Raw genomic sequence first — 12,180 nt, forward strand, 5'->3', positions numbered from 1 at the left:
AAGTTGGAAAATTAAAGTGAGAGTTTCATTTCAGTATTTAATAAGGCATTATTATAGCCAAGTGATGTGATGGATAAATTCGCTTGCATGGTACCTTGGATGAATTTAGGGCTACATTTTAAGACTTCTTAAAGTGCTCAAATGTTACTTTTGGCTTCATAAGACGTTTTTGGTGGGCTTTGGTGGTTTAGGGTTACATCTTGATGGCTTCTTAACTCCTTCTTTAAGAATCTAGTGGTTACTTTTTTGGTTCTTCAAGTCTTAGATGTTTTTTTAGTGTTTTGAGGAGTTACTTTTAGCTTCCTCAACTAGCTTTAATACTAGCTTTAATAAGTGGTTGGTTGGTTTGCTTGTAACCACTACATTTGTAATAAGGCTTCATATAAGTCAAGTTCTTTCATGGAAAAAAGTTACACGTGAATTTTTAAGAAAAAAGAACCTTTATTCACTTGGAATTATTGTAAGAATTCACTAATTATCTTGTTGGGACGTGTTCTTGAATTGATCCAAACTCAATCCAATAGGTGTTGGATTGTTTTCACCGGTATACAACTTAATAGGTCTTGAGTTGTTACTAATTTATCCATTTCTTTCCATACACATATCATTTGTGGTTGTCATTCTCACTCAATTTACCTAAACACTACCCTACTCACTAAATCAAGCCCATACCCGTTTCATAAGTGCTATCAGAGCGCTATATTCGTATCATAAGTGGTATTGGGGCGCTATATTTGTACCATAAGTGGAAGCCATCATCCAATTCCCAAGTATTTACATAGGAGGCAATTTGTGATGTTCCGACATCTATTATTGTGGTTTGCTTCTAAACTGGGAAACAATAGTTTTGGGGTGTATTACTCATCACTTTATTGATATGAACCATGATCCATTCTTTCAACTAAATGTGATTAACCATCTAAATTATACAAGGTTAATTTGCAGGGTCCTTATCTCGTTCATAAACGAAGGTGGTTTGTGCTCTGCAAATGGAAGGTCCGTGTCAAAGAACATCATCACGAAGTCCTTGTTGAATTAAGGATAATTCCTTTCCAAGAATGAGAGAATGATACAAGTGTGGGAGTAAAGGATTCTAGAAAGTTGGATGTGCTAACACTTGTCACGTTGGATGGTGATGTGCCATAAAATGGGTGCAATATGATGTGGAAAGGGATGTGGCCAAGGATGGGATAAAGTTAATGATATTAATGGTGAGTTAAGAATAGAGACATTACAAGTTGGAAAATTAAAGTGGGAGTTTCATTTTAATTTTTAAAAAGGATTTATGCCAAGTGATGTCAAGGCTAAATTTGCTTCCATAGTGACTTGGATGAATTAAGGGCCACATTTTCAAACTTTGATCAACCATTACTTTTGGCTTCATAACTCATCCTAGACGTTTTTGAAGACCTATGGTGGATTAGGGTTACATCTTGATGGCTTCTTAACTCCTTCTTTAAGATTCTAGCGGTTACTTTTGTTGTTCATCAAGTTTTAGATGTTTCTTTTAGTGTTTTGAGGAGTTAGTTTTAGCTTCCTTTATTAGCTTTAATATTACCTTTAATACACTTGGTTTTCTTGTAACCATTACATTTGTAATAAGGATTCATATAAGCCAAGTTCTTGCATATAAAGAAGCTACACATGAATTTTTAAGAAAAAGAACCTTTGTTTACATGGAATTATTGTTATAATTAATTAATTATCTTGTGGGGACGTGTTCTTAAGTTGATACGAACTCAATCCAATAGGTATTAGATAGTTTTCACTGGTACACATGTTAATAGGTCTTGAGTTGTAACTAATTGTCACACCCCGAAAACCAAAGGCGGAAACGTTTCCGGGGCGGACTCCACGTTAAGTATCAAATCCAATGCACATAGTAAAGCAGTAATCACAAGACATTATATTACATAATATTGTTTACATCTGTTTGCAAGTAAAGTTGTACAAGTGTTTTATACATATATGATATGAACAAAAGTAAAGACGAGTCTTCGGGACGCTCCGTCTTCTCCAAAAGGTTGCGATGTACCTGTCTAACGCTGACCTGAGAATACAAGCAGTTTGAAAATCAACATAAAGCTGGTGAGTTCATAAGCTGTTTAGTTTTGAAAAGAACGAGTTTCCTTTGCTATCTGAAAAGTTGTTGATCAAGAAAATCCCATATTTTCTTATGAAAACGGTTTGGTTATCCTTTGTTACAATTTCAAAAACGGTTGGTTATATCATTCCAAGAAAATCCCATATTTTCCTTATAGTTTTAGTTATTCGTATGTTACTTTTTCCGTTTATGTGTTGTTGTACTATCCAGGAAAATCCCATATTTTCCTATGTGTTGAGTTGTCAATTTGTATCTAGGTTCGTTACTGGTTGTTATGCTATCCCAGGAAAATCCCATATTTTCCTATATGTTGAGTTGTTTATTCATTTCTAAGTTCGTTAATAGCTGTTATGTTAACCCAGGAAAATCCCATATTTTCCTATGTGTGGTGGTTGGCTCCTAGGTCTGATTTCGAAGTACTAGTAATTAACATGTGAGTAGTATTAGTTACGTGTTCTAAACCCTTAGTTATTCTACATTCAAATGACTATTATCTACTAACTCAGTTGTATTTTCAAATATTTGGAATCACACAGAAGCGTACATTACAATATTTTTGAAGTTCTGCTGATTCCAAAAGAGTACATTATTTGTATATTCAAAGCTCTGTCGACATTCTGAGGCGGATAAATTCGAAACTCTGGTGACACTCAAGGGGTACACTAACTGTATATTCGAAGTCTTAATGTCAACCAAAGGCATCATTTCGCATTCGTAGTCGTATTCGTAGTTGTAGTGGTATTCGTATTCGTATTCGTAGTCGTATTCGTATTCGTAGTCGTATTCGTATTCGTAGTTGTATTCGTATTCCTATTCGTATTCCTATTCGTATTCGTATTAGATTACATTTGTATTCGTATTCGTACTAGATTACATTTGTATTCGTATTCGTATTAGATTACATTCATATTCGTATTCGTATTAGATTACATTCGTATTCGTATTCATATTAGATTACATTCGTATTCGTATTCATATGAGATTACATTCGTATTCGTATTCGTATTAGATTACATTCGTATTCGTATGCGTACTAGATTAGCATGATTTCTTATTTAAAGAGAATATAGTTATAACACTTTTAAAAGAAATCTATATTTAACCTGCAATTCGAAACGTTAGTTATCACAAATATTTGGAAATCAAGACATTTAGTAAGTAAAAACATTGAGTTGAAAATCAGTTTTAAGTACAAAATACACTTGTACTTATTGCTTGTATTCCCCCCCTGAAAACATTGAAAAACACGGAAAAATGGTAGGGGTATGAACTCACCGGACGAGATATGTGACGGTTTGGATGCTAAGAGTTGATCAGGGGCTTAAAAACACACGAGGTTCCTAAGTATAATGTAAAGATACACATTTGTATCTAATTAGGACTTAGATTGATTATTTGATAGGGACAATTGTTTCTAGTCGCGAAAACACTTCGATACAAGTGTTTGGAGGGACCCGGGGGACATTTAGGGGCACATATAGTTAGGATATTGAATTTGGACTTCAAAGGAACACTCCTTAGGGATTTTACAGCCACAAGACCCTCTACCCATGAGTTTACGGCCGTAAACTCATGGTGGGGTGAGATATGGCACAAAATGGCTTGTAACACTTAAGGACATTTTTCTAGGTTTGGATTTAAAGGCTTGGAATGGATTTAAATCATCAAAATGACATATTTATGGGAGTTTACGGCCTAGCATAGGCTCCTGGCTGTAAACTCCTTAATACTCTTGAAAATGGTGTTAAATGATGCTAAAACAAATCACATGTGATTGGAAAAATTGTTTCAAGGATCTACATGCATTTTCTTGATGTTTTGAAGAGATTTTTGGAGTTTACGGCCTATGAGACCCCTCTCATGGCTGTAAACTCTCTTAGAGAGTATTTCCATGTGTTTTAAAGCCAAAAACTTGTTTGTATGGACTTCTAAAATTCATTCCAAGGCTTTAGGGGTGTTATAGGGGCTTTTTGACACTTTAAAATGAATTTATACCATATTTTAAGGAGTTTATGGCCCAAGCTTTTGCCTTGGCCGTAAACTCACAATAACCCCTCAAAATTTATGTTTCAAGTGTCCAAATGCTAAAACCAATATTCTATAATTCATATCTAAGCCTTATTAGTGATTTGGAAGGGTTTAAGGTCAAGAAAACCCTATAAACATGAGTTTACGGCCCAAGCTTGTGCCTTGGCCGTAAACTCCTTCAAATCCATTAAAATCCATGATTAAAATGTTATAAGTCCAATTCATGAAGCCATTAAGCCATATTTAAAGTCCAAATGTAATTGAAAACTTTAATGCTAAAAAAGATGGGAAAGAGAAAGGGGTATTTCAGTCAAAAGATGATCAAAATGGGAAAAAGAATGGGACAGGGGTGTTCATACCAAAAGAGAAATTAGGAACAAGAGTGAAGAATGTAATTGAAAACTTTAATGCTAAAAAAGATGGAATGCAGGGGAAAAGAGAAGAAAATCAGAAAAAAGTGTATGTTCCTAAGAAGCAAGTGGAATTAAAAGTGAGTTCTAACTTTGATATTTTAGGCTATACTTCAGGAAAAAATGATCAAGATGAAATTACAACACAAAACCCATTTGATGTCCTTGCTGATTTGGGTTTAAGAGATATGTCTTATCTTGATGAGATGGATTCGGAGGTCTTAACTGGAGGTGGTCAGGAGATAAACACCGAAAATAAAATTGGTGATCAATGATGATGAATATTGGGTGTTGGAATGTGAGGGGTACGAATTTAAGACCAAAACAGGAGGAAATAAAAAATGTGATAAGAAGTAATAAGTTGTCGTTGTTTGCTATTCTTGAATCTCAGTTGAGATTTAATAAGTTACAAGCGACTTGTAATAATGTTTTTGGAAGCTGGATGTGGATTTCGAATCAAGACATGAGCCCTAAAGGCACTCGTATTATAATTGGATGGGACCCAAATGAAGTTATTGTCATGCCTTTGGATGCTAATAGTCAAGTGATGCATTGTCAAGTCATTTTTATTAAAGAGAATAAGAGGCTGTTTTGTTCTTTTGTTTATGGTTGCAATTATTATATAGACAGAAGAAAACTTTGGGATTCATTGGGAAAACATTATAATTTGGTTGCTGGACAGCCTTGGTTGATTGCTGGAGATTTTAATGTTACCAGGGAACTTGTGGATTCGATGGCTGGTCATTCTAAAATTTCGAGGGGTATGGTAGAATTTAATGAGTGCATTAATTCTATTGAAGTTCAAGATATAAATAGTAATGGATTGCACTACACCTGGAATCAAAGACCACGTGGGGCTGCTGGGGCTTTGAAAAAACTTGATCGTGTGCTTGGGAATCATAAACTTATTGAAGATTTTCCGAATGTGTTTGCTAACTTCCAGCCTTATCGGATTTCAGATCATAGCCCTATGATTATCAAATTCCCAATTAAAAGAAAGTTCAGGGTCAGACCGTTCAAGTTTGTTAATTCTCTTGTGCTGCTGGATAACTTTCTTCCCATTGTTGAAAGTGTTTGGAAGACTGATGTTGAAGGATTTGGTATGTTTAGGCTCTGTCAGAAATTAAAGCTTTTAAAGAAACCTCTCAGGAAATTGTTAACTAGTCATGGCAATTTTGCTGAAAAAGTTTCTAAGTGCAGAGAAGAATTATGTAGGGTCCAGGAAAGTCTTGATTTAGACCCATGCAATGAAGAGCTGAGATTTGAAGAAGGAATTTACCTTCAATCTTTCTTGAATGCTAGCAGGGAAGAGGAGAGTTATTTAAAACAAAGAGCTAAAGTGCATTGGCTTAAGGAGGGAGATTCTAATTCTGCTTATTTTCATAAGGTTGTGAAGAGTAAAATTAACAGAAACAGAATTGAAACAATTCTTGATGGAAATGGAAATTGGAAGGAAGGGGATGAAGCTTTTAAGGTCATTGTGGATTATTTTGGTGAATTTCTTGGAGTGGAACATGGTGTTGTTCCCATTATTAGACCGGAAGATCTTGATTTCAGGAAACTTGACAATCAACAAGCTTTGGATATGATCAAAGAAGTTACTGATGAGGAAATTAAGGCTGCCCTTTTTGATATTGATGATGACAAAGCGCCTGGCCCTGATGGTTTTTCTTCTAAATTCTTTAAGAAAGCTTGGATGATAGTGGGGAGCGATTTTTGCTTTGCTGTTAAAGAATTTTTTCTCTCAAAAAAGATATTGAAGGAAGTTAATGCTACTGTCATTGCGTTAGTTCCTAAAGTTCAGACACCAGGCAAGGTTGGGGACTATCGGCCAATATCTTGTTGTAATGTGATCTATAAATGCATTAGCAAAGTTATTGTCAACCGCATTAGAGATCATCTTGGGTGCTTGGTTTCGGATAACCAGTCGGCCTTTATTCCAGGGCGTTCAATCTTGGATAATATTTTGTTATCTCAAGAACTTGTCAGAGGGTATCATATTAATAGGGGCTTTGCTAGGTGTGCTATGAAAGTTGATATTCAAAAAGCGTATGATACAGTTAATTGGTGTTTTTTGCGGAATATATTGAAAGAGTTTGGATTTCATGAATTTATGATAACTTGGATTATGAATTGTGTTACTACTTCCTCTTTTATGATCAATATAAATGGAAGTTTTCATGGGTTTTTCCAAGGAAAGAGAGGCCTCAGACAAGGTTGCCCTTTATCTCCTTACCTCTTTACACTTGTTATGGAGGTGTTTAATTTAATGCTTAAAAGGAGAATAAAGGAATGTAGTGAATTTAAATACCATTGGAGATGTAAAGAACAGGAGCTTACCCACCTTTGTTTTGCTGATGACCTGATGGTTTTTTGTCACGGAAATTCTGAGTCTATAAAAGTGATTAAGAAGGCTATGGATGAATTTGCTAACTCTGCAGGCCTTGTTCCGAATCTGTCCAAAAGCCACATCTTTTTTGGGAATGTTAAGGTGCAATTTAAAAGGAAAATCTTGAGGATTCTGCCTTTTGTTGAAGGTAATCTGCCTATGAAATATCTTGGGATTCCTTTGATTTCTACTAAGCTTTTTATTAGAGATTGTAAGGGTCTTATAGATAAAGTCAAGAAGAGAGTTAATGACTGGAAAAACAAATCATTGTCTTATGCTGGAAGACTTCAATTAATAAGTGCTGTTCTTGCTTCACTTCCTGTTTATTGGGCTTCAGTGGTTTTATTACCAAAAGGCATAAATAAAGAAATTGGAAAAATAATGAGGGAGTTTCTTTGGAATAGTGGGCAGAATTGTAAAGGAGTTGCCAAGGTGTCATGGAATAAAATATGCAAGCCAAAGAATTATGGAGGGCTTGGGCTGAAAAATCTTAATGATTGGAACATTGCTCTTCTATCGAGTAGAATTTGGAAGCTTATTAGTGGACAAAATTCCCTGTGGGTGAAATGGGTTAATTGTTATTTGCTTGAAGGAAGAAGCTTTTGGGATGTGGGTCCAAAAGATAGAATGAGCTGGAGTTGGAGAAATCTTTTAAAGATTCGACCTTCTTTAAGAGATTTTTTCTATTCTCGAATTGGGAATGGAAAAGGAACTAGCATGTGGTATGATAATTGGCATCAATTGGGCCCTTTGAGCTATGTTTTATCTCCCAGGGAAATTACTAATGCTGGATATAACATAAGAGACAAAGTTAGTGATGTTATTGTTGATGAAAATTGGAATTGGCCTTCTGAATGGATTGAAATAATTCCTCAATTGGGTGATTTCACTGTGCCAAGGATCATCAGAGAGAAAAAAGATGAAGTGTATTGGGTGAATTACAAAGGAAAGATTGTTCCATTTGCGGTTAATCAGGTCTCTTCTTCTCTTATGTGCCGTGATTCAATTGTTGAATGGTATGATTTAGTTTGGTTCCAAAACAGAATTCCAAGTCACTGTTTTATCCTTTGGCTTGCTATCCTGGGAAGACTTAGAACACATGATAGAATGAAGAGATGGAAAGAAGCTAATGATTTCAGTTGTGTTTTTTGCAATTCTCAATTAGATTCACATGCCCATCTGTTTTTTGATTGTAATTTTACAAAGGATGTATGGGACTTGATGAAAGATAAAGTGAAATTGAATCATAGATCTGGCAACTGGTTCGACATCATCAATGAACTCCAATATTCTTTAAAAAAGAAAAGCATTAATAATTTCATTAGGAAAATTGCTTTGGCGGCTTCCATTTATCATATCTGGAATGAAAGAAATAAAAGATTATTTGGGAAACCGAGTAATTCAGTGGAAACTGTTGTCAAGATTATCACAGAAGATATTAGACTGAAAATCTTTAGCCTTAATCTGGGATATCTTGGGCTTAATGAAGAATTGTGCAAGGAGTGGAATGTTCCTGTTAAAAATAAAGATTATAACCATGGAAATCAAAATTAATTTGAGAAATGGGCTGTATGAAGAATGGTTAGAGTGGCTGGCATGGAATTGGTGGGAAAAGAGCTTTTATGGAGCTCGGATTATGGAAATAAGAAAGAACGTAAATAAAAAAGGAAATCCAAATAATACAATTAAAAGGTATTTTGGTCAAAGCTGGAAATGTAATAAATTGGATGAATTATTAGCGATTATCTTGTTTTTTAAAGGGATCGGCTATAATTCTGATACAGGGGGTTGGAAGGAGATGGATTTGGAAAATAAAAAGTACAGATGCGTTTCTTTTGATCAGTGGCTGTTTGAAATTTGGTCTGATGAAGAAGCGATTGGAGCTGTTTATGTTATGGGTGATAATACTATTAATGTTGAGAGGAGTAAAAAATTGCGATACAGCGGTCGTTGGCACAGAGAAGGAAAAAAAAAGAAACAGGGGCATTATGGGAATTTTTCATTTGATAGTGAATTTGATTTTTGGATTGAGGTGTATTTTGGTAGTTCTGATTTTTTTTTGGATCTTTATTCATGTTCGAGATAATTGTGGGAATGAGGATAAACGGAAGAATTCTAAAAATAGTGGAAAACTGAGAATTTGGAACAAAGGGTATTTCGGTCAATGTTGGGGAAAAAGTAAAATGGAAGATCAAATTGTGAATTGCTTGGGGGTGATCGAAAATTGGAGGAAGGATATAGTGAGTGAGGATATAATGGGTGGGCTTTTTGAGAAGCAAATGAAAATTGAAAATGGAAATGGGTGGTATAATGTCCAGCAGGTTCTGGATTCATTTGTGATAAATAACAAACAGGGGCATTTAGGGCATTTTCATAATCTCAATGAAATTTGGTGCTGGAATGATATCAATGGAGGTTGGCTGGGGTTGCAAAGTGTCTGGAATAAAATTATTGGGAGTCAAATTTCTTTTCATGTTCGTTTGAGTAGACAGGGGCATTTTGGTCAAAACTATGAGAAGAGAGCCATTTTTAATCAATGTATGATGATTCTTTGGAATTTGGCTATTAAGAGACAAAGAAGGAACTATTGGATATGGATGAATTCTCTTGTTTTTGAAGGAGTTCATATACAATATTTTTACAAAGGAATTGACGGACATGGGATTTTTACCAATTTTTCCCTTAAAATTGGATTGCAACTCGGTTTAATCCCGAGTATCATTTGGTTTATACCTTATGATGTGGTTAATTTTCGTCAATATACGGAATTTATTTCCATTTATTGTGAAAATCCGCCTTGGAAACAGGGTGTGTACTATCAAGGATTTGACGGAAATGGGAGTTTTTTCATTTTTTCCCTTAAAAATGAATTGCATCTCGGTTTGATCCCAAGTTTCATAAGAATTTTTTCTTGTGAAGTGGTTTTTAAAAATTTGCATATGGGTTTTATCCCCATAAGTTGTGTTTTTTATCCTATTAATTTAGGATTCTCCACAATTGTGGGTGCCATTACTGGTTCGATCAGTAAGTGGTGGGATATTCACCCGTCAATAACCAGGCTTGGGTACGTCATCCTTAGACTGTACCACCAATTTTTTGGCATTTTTTGGGTAACAAAATGTCACTCTTTGTCCGGTTCAAATCCGGAAACTTTAGTTGGTTGGTTTTCCCTCTTTTTCCATAAAAAGAATAAAAATCTTGGTTCAAGTCCAAGTAGTATAGTCATGTGGTTTGCCCCATTTTTCCAAAAATGGATGTTCTTTACCGGTTCAAATCCGGACTATTTAGTTGGCTGGTTTTTCTTCTTTTTCCATAAAAAGAACTTAAATCTTGATTCAATTCCAAGTAGTTTAGTCATGTGGTTGGCCCCTTTTTTCCAAAAAAGGATGAATTTATCCGGTTCAAATCCGGGAATTATAGTTTGGTTTTCTAACTTTTTCCGTAAAAAGTTCAAAAATCTTGGTTCAATTCCAAGTAATTTAGTGGGTGGGTTTTATGATTTTATCCATAAAAAATCAAGAGATGGGATTTGTGTTAAAAGAGCATGGGTGATGATGGTTGATGAAGACAATTGGAATGGAATGTTGGAAAAGCGTTATAATCAAAGAAGGTCGGTTGAAGAGAAAAAGAATAGGAAGATTGTGAATAAAGATAATAGAGAAGATGATAATTTGGCTTGTTATAGCAACATACTTTTGAGGTACATAAAAGATAATAAAGATACAAGGGTGGAGAAGAGAAAGAAGATTGCTATTTTGGAGTCTTTTGGCAATGGGAAGGTAGAAACTATGTGCATTTTTGTGTGGAGATTTTGGGATATTGGTGTTCATAGGACTAGTGTTGTTATTGACACTTGGATAAGGAGCATGTATAGAGATGGCATTTTTGAAGATTGGAAGAAGAAATGGAGTGTTCACTTCGAGTACGAGCGGGAAATTGAAGACCACTCCGGGTTGTGGAGTTGGAATAGAATAATTTGTACTTTCTTTGTTTATATTGTCATTAGGGTTAGCATTTGGTTTTGGTATCTTAGAGATATTTGGATTTTGGTCTTGTTTGGGGTCATTTTTGGGGTTTGTCCAAAAATGACATAACTCTTGTTTCTTTTTTTCGTGTTTATAAAATCTTTGCCGGGGCTTCGGCCTCTTTCCCAAAAAAAAAAAAAAAAAAAAAAGTCCAATTCATGAAGCCATTAAGCCATATTTAAAGTCCAAATGTGTTTAGGAAAGGTTTTAGGGCTTAAAAACCCCTTAACTATGAGTTTACGGCCTAAGATTAATCCATGGCCATAAACTCACATTCAAGGCTTTAAATCATGATTAAATCCCTAATTTGGTAGCCAAATATGCTATAGATTAAGGTTAGGAAGGTACCTTAGGGATTTGAGGCCTTAAAATTGAGTTTTGGACTCTTAAACTTTGGATTTTAGGAGAGAGGTTAAAGAGAGAGAAGAGAGAGAGGGAAAAAGCTTCAAATGAAAGGTTTAACTTGTTTATATAGTTCCCAAAACTTGGACATGGTGGAATTCTACCCGATACCGGCCTTAAACGAGGCTTTAGGTCGCACCCGATTAAGTTTCCGTCACCCGGCAGGGATGTTTCTAAAATTTATGAAATAAATATTTTGGGCTAATTACATGAGTTCCTAAAGGCTTTAGACACTCATTGGAGGATAATAAACATATAACTTTAATTAATTTAACCCAAAACGACATCGGGACGTTTTGATATACGACGAGTTATACGGGTAGATTGGGTTTTCGGCGATAGAAAATTTCGGGTTGTTACACTAATTTATCCATTTCTTTCCATACACGTATCATTTGTGGTTGTTATTATTTCTCAATTTACTTAAACACTACCCTACTTACTAAATCAAGCCCATTCATGTATCATAAGTGGTTTCGAAGTGCCATATTCGTATAATAAGTGGTATCATAATGTCATATTTGTGTATTAACTGGAATCGATAATCCAAATCCCAAGTATTTACATGGGAGGGAATGCGCGATTTTGGACTTTATTCTTGTGGTTTCCTTTAAATTGGGAAGCCATGATCTTGGGGTGTATTACTTATCTCTTTATTGATATAAATCATGATCCATACTTTCAACTAACTGCGATTATATATCTATTTTATTACAAGGTTAATTTGCAGGGTCCTAATCTGGTTCATAAACGAAGGTGGTTGGTGTTCCAAAAATGGAAGGTTCGTATCGAAGAACAACACCACAAAGTCCTTGTTTAATT

This window comes from Lactuca saligna, chromosome 5 (genome assembly GCF_052625555.1).
Source record: "Lactuca saligna cultivar CGN05327 chromosome 5, ASM5262555v1, whole genome shotgun sequence".
NCBI classification, from domain to species: Eukaryota; Viridiplantae; Streptophyta; class Magnoliopsida; order Asterales; family Asteraceae; genus Lactuca; species Lactuca saligna.